The sequence below is a fragment of the Cavia porcellus genome, unplaced genomic scaffold (genome assembly GCF_034190915.1).
Source record: "Cavia porcellus strain 051 isolate PalLab524CR breed Dunkin Hartley unplaced genomic scaffold, mCavPor4.1 scaffold_4, whole genome shotgun sequence".
NCBI lineage: Eukaryota > Metazoa > Chordata > Mammalia > Rodentia > Caviidae > Cavia > Cavia porcellus.
The window spans coordinates 15,987,046-15,994,616 of record NW_026947487.1 but is presented as its reverse complement, the minus strand read 5'-3'; the positions used below and the strand labels follow the sequence as shown (position 1 = coordinate 15,994,616).

General features: G+C 35.7%; 1 long non-coding RNA gene and 1 other non-coding gene across 2 annotated transcripts; both read right to left on the bottom strand.

Moving 5' to 3' along the window:
• Positions 1–734: 734 nt before the first annotated feature.
• LOC106025186 (uncharacterized) lies at positions 735–4,413 on the bottom strand. Its single transcript, XR_001198771.2, has 3 exons — positions 4,216–4,413; positions 3,299–3,418; positions 735–1,685 (listed from the first exon to the last, which is right to left on the bottom strand). It is a non-coding gene; the product is annotated as an uncharacterized LOC106025186 (long non-coding RNA).
• Positions 2,753–2,859, bottom strand: LOC111753886 (U6 spliceosomal RNA). The gene has a single exon (XR_002788655.1). It is a non-coding gene; the product is annotated as a U6 spliceosomal RNA (small nuclear RNA).
• Positions 4,414–7,571: the final 3,158 nt, after the last annotated feature.

Here is a 7,571-nt window from a genome sequence, read left to right as displayed (position 1 = left end):
TTAGTAGTGTATTCACATTCCTTAAACTGAGGACATCTTTTTAAATCTGCTTTAGTTCTTTAAGATCTGTGTTAAGACTTTTAGACAATGAGGTTCCTTCCACTTATTGAAAGAACAACAATAAAGTAGTATCTTAAGAACCTTGTTCCAAAGGAATGTGTTCAATATTCATAACTTTGAAGCAAATTTCAATTATTTTTTTCCTTTCAACTATAATTTAAAAGCCACTGGGCCATACTATATTCAGGATTTCTTTCCTGACAATTTCCAGCAGTGAAATTTTAATATGTAACCTTTCACCCGGAGAGTCATAAGCCTCAAGAGCGAAGTCACTGTATGCATGTATATAATAGTTACTGAAATTGCTTTCATATGTAAATTATATAGTAAATCCATACATTAATAACTGACTAAAATGAAAGATCTTCCCACCTTTGTTAAAATAAGGTGAAGAAATATAAGATGATAGCGTCAATTTTTTTTAATGTTTTCTTTTTGGTACGTGGGATCTATCTCATATTTCACTCATATCCAACTTCCACTTTCCTAGTCAGAAACTTATATGTAATAATGCAGATTAATAACTCAAACTATGGCGTTCATTACTTTTTTTTTGTTTGAAAGTCAACAGATGATAATCTTTGAGAAGTATAATTTTATCAAATACTTTCAGTAATTTTGTGAAGTTATTATTATTTGCAATTTAGAGGTAGCTCATATAGTCTAAACTTTGAAATCGTGTTCCTTACTACTTTGTTATTACTTCATTTGCATTGTTAAAACATAACCAATTCTAGTCAAGGTAACCAAGTTAGTAAACCTGTTCAATAACTATTCTACATAAACTTTTGAAAAGTTGGACCTATAGTTTTTTCCGTAAAGCAACTTTGACTCTAACACAGACGAATTGGATCTTATTTATGTTATTTATTAGCAAGAATATTTAATTAATTCAACAAATATAATTAAGGACTGAACTCACCAAATTGTATTCACATGTAGAGTTATAAGCACACACACTATGCATATATGCTCATCCACACACAAATATAAACGATGTGTTGAGAAATATATTAAAAATGATTCTCAGAAGCATTTATAAGGAATTCATTGAGGTAATGCTATGGGACCTCATATTTATGGTAGCAAAAAGATTCTGAAGAGAGGCAATTACTGAAAATCACTAATGATTATATGGCTTAAGGATGAGCTTTTAGGAAAAAAAAGATTGAAAAAGTCTAATCCACTGTAAAATAATTTTATCATCATTTTCTGCATTAAATTCTTGTGTGAGAAATACTGGCATCCACTCTGACCTAAGCCTACCATTTGAATGATATTACAATTAATCAATAGTTTTTAATTTTGTATTTTTTCCAAGGATTTCCTCATAGCAAGTACCTTTCCAGCTCTGAACTGCAGCTGAACGGAGCCTCATCCAGATGCCAAGAGGGTCTTCTAAGACACAAAACTGAAATGAGGCCAAAAGTGCCAGGACATAAATTAACGCTGCTGAGGTTTCCCACTGCAGTTGCCAGCACATCAAGCAGCTTCTTTGTGGCCAACAGACAGTCCGAGAGTGAAAGAGGTCCAGAGAGCCACACTCTGCCAAGTACTCAACTTCATGACCTCACCTCAATCTGCAAAGCCACATCTCTGTCCCTGGACCTGATAATGAAACGCAGCTATGGAGGAAGAAAGAGTAAAAGAGCATTAAATCTGACAGAGTCATTTTCTTAACTTCAAATTGAATATTATTTAATGATCAGTTCTCTATGTTTTAAACTATATAGAACCAAAATTCAATTTTTAAAAAATTTTACTTATGAGTTTAGGAAAAAAATACAAGAACAAGAGTGTTTTTTTCTTTCTCTCTTTTGTGTGTATGTGTGTGTGTGTGTGTGTGTGTGTGTGTGTGTGTGTGTGTGTGATTTCAAGACAGGGTCTCACTATGAAGTTCAGGCTGGCCTTATGCTCATTTTGTAACTCAGGATGGTCTTGAACTCACAATGATCTTCCTGCCTCAGCCTCAAAGTGCTGGGACTACAGACATGTGCCACCATGCCCTGCTCAGTAGATTAAAACAATAGTAAATATGCCACAATTTCCTTTTATAAATAAATTTTTGGTCTTTCAAAACACTTGTTATAAATTATTTGTAAGTCCTCATTTTGCATAGTTTACTTCATAAATTCAACCATAAGCAAGCTTTCTTCTAAAATATCATTATTGATTTTGATATTATGTCAAATGTTAATGAAATTTTAACATTATTAGTATAGAGCAATGCCTCAAAAATATTAAAAAGAGGCTGGGCACGGTGGAGAACACTTATAATACCAGAACACTGGCTACATACTAAATCCAAGGTCTAAGGCCAGCCAAAATTATAGAATGAGACCCTCACTCAAAAAAAATCTAAATAATAATGATAATATTGATAATAATAATAAGTAGTGAAATCAGGCTATACAGAGAAGTCCCCAATTAGTTTTGTGTGTATTGTGCAATGGGCATATAAGAAAGGTAATCTTTAACACGACATTTTAGTTATCTTCTAATTTCCCACATGAAGCCTCCAAGAGTGACATTCATTCTTTTCATATACATAATGTTTATTAATATTATATTGTGTACAAGACTGAAAATCAAAGATAAAGATAAATGCAATTTTTTTATACTGGGGATCGAACTCATGACGTAGTGCTTGCCAGGCAGGCGCTTATGCCACCGAGCTAAATCCTCGGCCCAAAAAAATACGAAATGCTTCATGAATTTGCATGTCATCCTTGCTCAGGGGCCATGGCAATCTTCTCTGTATAATTCCAATTTTAGTATATGTGCTGCCAAAGCAAGCACAAATATAACAAATATATAGTCTCAGAGGACAAGTGTTTCTGGATATTATTCACAAAGTTGGGCAAATATGAATAATACAGTGGAATAAATTCGGCTACAGAGGGAAATTCAGAAGTGTTTTGAGGCCAGAATGGGTAAGTAACAGTACTGTTTTGGCTGTTTGGAGATGGTATTAGTGAGCTTTCCCCATGCTGGGAAAAATAACCAATATACCTAACTTAAACAGTAGGAGGTTTCTTTGGCTCATGGCTTCAGAGAATCCAGTCTTAGGTGTTTGGCTCCGAGGCAGAAACAAGGGTGTGCTGGAGCAGGGCTGCTTAGTTCCCTGGCTGGGAAGCAGAGCGGAGAAGCAGAGCACCAGCAAGAGGTCTGTCCTCCCACAGTGCACCCCATCAGTCACCCCCTTCAGCCGGGCCAACTGAGCAAAGGGGGTGCTTACCTCAGGGGACTGATGCTGATGAATGCATCGCCCCCATGGCCCAATAACCATGCCAGGAATCTCACAAGTAAGCTGCATGTCACAAGGGTACTTCAGATGTTAGCGATTTCCAAGTAGTATCTGAAAGGGAAATAACATTTTGGTAGCCTCCAAATTAGAGGAATGTTATTTCACCCTATAAGTTTAGCTTATACACAGCCATAACACCATAAAGATAATGTAAATTTATACAGTTCACATAATTTCAGTGTGGCCAATGCATAGAAGTCATGGTAGTGAGAGACATGTGCAATAGAACCTGCTGACAGGAGGTGCTCAAATGTGGAACTGCAAATCAGGACTTTATTCATTTATGATTTGGTACTGGGAATCAAACTCAGGACCTTGCACTTGCCAGGTAGGTGCTTATATCACTGAGCTTTAACCCCAGTCCCTGCAAATCAATACTAAACAAGCACATGGATTTCTTTTATACATAGTGCTGTTTTGATCTCCTGCAAAGTGTTTTTGTTCTTTCACAAATATAAGATTCCTAAAACATATACAGAATTTGCTTTTTATCTTATTACTCCTAGGTTGAAAAGAGTTTATAACCTTCCTAGCACGTAACACATTTCCACACTCTCCTGCCTTTCTTTTTTAACATACCCATTAAAACATAAACATTTGCGTATTTATTGAGTGCCAGGTGTTATGTCACCACATGTCTAGAGTGTGTGATGTCCAAATATATCTGTCTTCTCAATTTTCTGTTATTTCTTTATGGTGAAGCATTATTGACATCTCTAGTTCCCCCAGTATGCAATAGCACACAAACTTCTTCTTATCTAACTATAGCTCAGGACACATTGCTCCTTTGTGTAGATGATAGGGCTCTTCTCAATTTGGTCTGGTCAGTTTTCTGAAGAACTACTCACATTTCTCTCTTATACATTCCTCTCTTCCCTTAGGGGAATCTGCCTTTCTTGTCTACATCGCAGCTCAGTCTAATTATTGTTTCTTCTTTTAAGCTCTTTCCTGGTGCCTTTAGGCAGTCAGTCCTACTCCTCAGTTTGCTCCTATGAAAAGAAATAATTGGCTGTCATTCAGAGGTCTGACTGATAGTACACCAGTACGGTGACTGGGGCTGGATTAAATAAACTTAACGGCCATTTCCAACACTTTATTACTTTTCTACAAGCTATTATATTTTCATAAACATTACCCACATCAGCAAGCACAATTACAGCTGAAGTTCCTAGATTTCAGATATTTGAATAAAATAAAATGATTCCTCATCTAACCTAACAATCATACTTTTTACTTTGTGTTAGAATCTTTTGTCTTTCAGAAAGTTGGCACTACATTTTGTATTGGATAATTAGGTAGCCAGATCAGTATAAATATATTAGTATTAAGTAGAGATATATCTATATTTTTATTATGCTACAATGTAGCAAATTAATTGGCTATGGCTAATGTAAAGTCCTACAAACTACATGGTTAAAAAAATGAAAACATCTTGTCTCACAGTTCTAAGGCCTAACATTTTAAAATAAAAGTATTGGGAGGACTAAGTTTGTGAAGAATAATCTGTTTGATACCTGTCTTCTGTGGTGTGCTGGTCACCTTTTGTATTGTTTGGTTTGTAGAAGCACCACGTAATATCTAGCTTCATTTTCATTTAAGCATTTCTGTTACATATGAATGGATTCAAATTTCCCATTTTTATTATAAGGACATCAGTTATATTAGATTAGAGAGTCACCATGCTCCAGTATGACCGTCTCCTTTTTTTAACACTTTTTTTCCGGTACCAGGGATTGAACTCATGAGCTCACACTTCCCAGGCAGGCGTTTGTGCCACTGAGCTATATCCCCAGACTCAGTATGACCTTATCTTAGCTAATGAAATCTGCTTATTTTTACACTAGGTAATATTTTGATGTGTTCATGTTTAAGAATTCAGCCTATAAAATTTGGGAGGAACACAGTTCAACCCATAAGACACAGACACGCTATTGTTTCATTGCTGGTATATTATTCGTCTAGGTAATATGCATCTATACTATTATGACATTCATAAATACAAACATGGTACAACGCTTTTCTATTCGTACATATTGTACTAGATAGATATATTCAGCATATTTTACATAACATAGCTACAAAATAATTGCTAGATCTATCATTACAAGAAAGACTTCATTGCTTATTAGTCTATTTCCACCAAAATAAATAGACTGATTTAGTTATGGAATTCTCTGAAATACTTCTCAAAACCAATTTTTTCTTTCAAAATTTTCTAAATAATAATTACTTAAAAGAAAAACCAATTGTTGTTAGAGTTTGTAAGATTTTAAAATTATCTAAAGCACTATGTTTGTCTAAAGAACAACTAAGTCAAAATGTTCGTCTAGGTAAATTTTCATTTGGACATGTAATTTAATACTATAACTTCAAAGTCATAATTCTATAATTATAATTTTTCAGGAAGCTACAATAATTAAACCTACTTATGAATGTAATACTATTGTTATATAAAAACTGTGAACTGAAAATATTTGTCAAAGTCCTATCAATACTGTTTCCATTTTTTATACTGGTAATTATTCCCCTAGAAGCAATTTTAAATACAGCATAAATGAACTAATATTGAATCTTATGTGTGTGAGTCTGTTTACATGTATATATGTTATCATTTGCAAAATTCTATTTTGCTAGATGTCCAAAAATTAGTACTCACATGCAAGCTGACACCATTTCAGAATAATTGAATGTTAAAAACTGACAATGTTTTTTCTACTTTTCTTTTATATTCATAAGCTGGGACTTTCATTTCCACATGCACATCAAACTGTATTCTGACTTAATCAGAGTTTGGAGGATGTTATGATTTACATCTAGATGTTTCCCCCGTCTCAGCACTCATAGGCAGAGCTTTGAAAAGGTCATTGAATTACGAGGGAACTACAGCTAAAAGTGATGTGATAAGACAGGAAAATGGTAGGATCACAGTGGATTATGACCTGGAACAGTATCATGCCCTGGTTCTACTATTTACAATCTGTATCCTGGGTCCCAGGACATGAAAGTGGCTTTCCTGCACACCGGACCCTTCTAGCATGACACTCAAACTTCAGAAACAGCCAAAATAGATCTCTCTTCATTTAAGTCGTAGCTGACAATTACTTTGTCCCAGCAAGAAGAAAAGTGCCTTAGATTTTACTGCCAGAGAATTGGAATCATTGCTGTGATGCTAGTTGACCAGATGATTCAAAAACCTTTGGAACTAGTTCACAGGAGGAGTTTGGTAGTTTGGATATGTTACCTAGAGAAGCAATCCTAGAATGCCATAAGCCAAGGTTGACAGGAGATTCGGATTAGAACTCAGAAAATCAAACTGGAACTCTGAAAATTAGATCAGTAGAAATTCTGCAGATAGAGGTCAGATATAGGCTCTCTCATTTGGGAACAAGGATTTGAATGGCAACTGGGCTACTGACCATGTGTGGTTTGCTGTAGCAGAAAATTTGCCTACATTTTGTTAATGTCCTAAAACTTTAGGAGACACTCACGGTAAAAGAATCAAACTAACCTGGCAGAGGAAAATTCAATCCACATTAAGGCTGTAGCATGGCTACCACTTGCCTCTTGAGGGAGATCTACTGTGAGAAGTAGTAAAAAAAAAAATGTAAATCTAACAAAGGTTTCTGTGTGGCAAGAAGAAGGAGCCCACAACGATGTAAAAGGGGAGAGTTTGACTGAAAAAGGATTAGTATTCTTTTTTAAAAGGTCAAATACTTTTAAAACAAGAGAATGGGAAAAACAGTTTGAGACAATGACATGAATCAGCAAGACCTCTAATTTCACAGGCTCCAGGTTTACCAGGCTATAAAGTTTCCATTTGAGAACTGAGCCCCAGAGGACAGTGTTAGAGCCACCTAAGGAATGTGTTTGCAGGGTTTTCTTTCATAGTACTCAGACATACAGGCACTCAGAGACCTCTGAAGTCATGGCCCAAGAGGGACTGGCTACTGCCTCATCTGGCAGCACAATTTGGTATTGTCCACATGTACTAGTTTTATAGACATGTAAAAGACAAGAGTTGTGGGTGTCAGGAAGGGTGAAACCCAGATTTCAGAAGAAAACCTGAAAGTCAAGGCATGTACTCATGGAAGGGCAGTACATAGAGAGTGAGACTGAAGCTAACCCTCAATGGAGACCACAAATGGAGCTGTACGCAGTGGCACAAACCTCTGATCCTCGCTACTGGAAAGACTAAGGCAAGTAA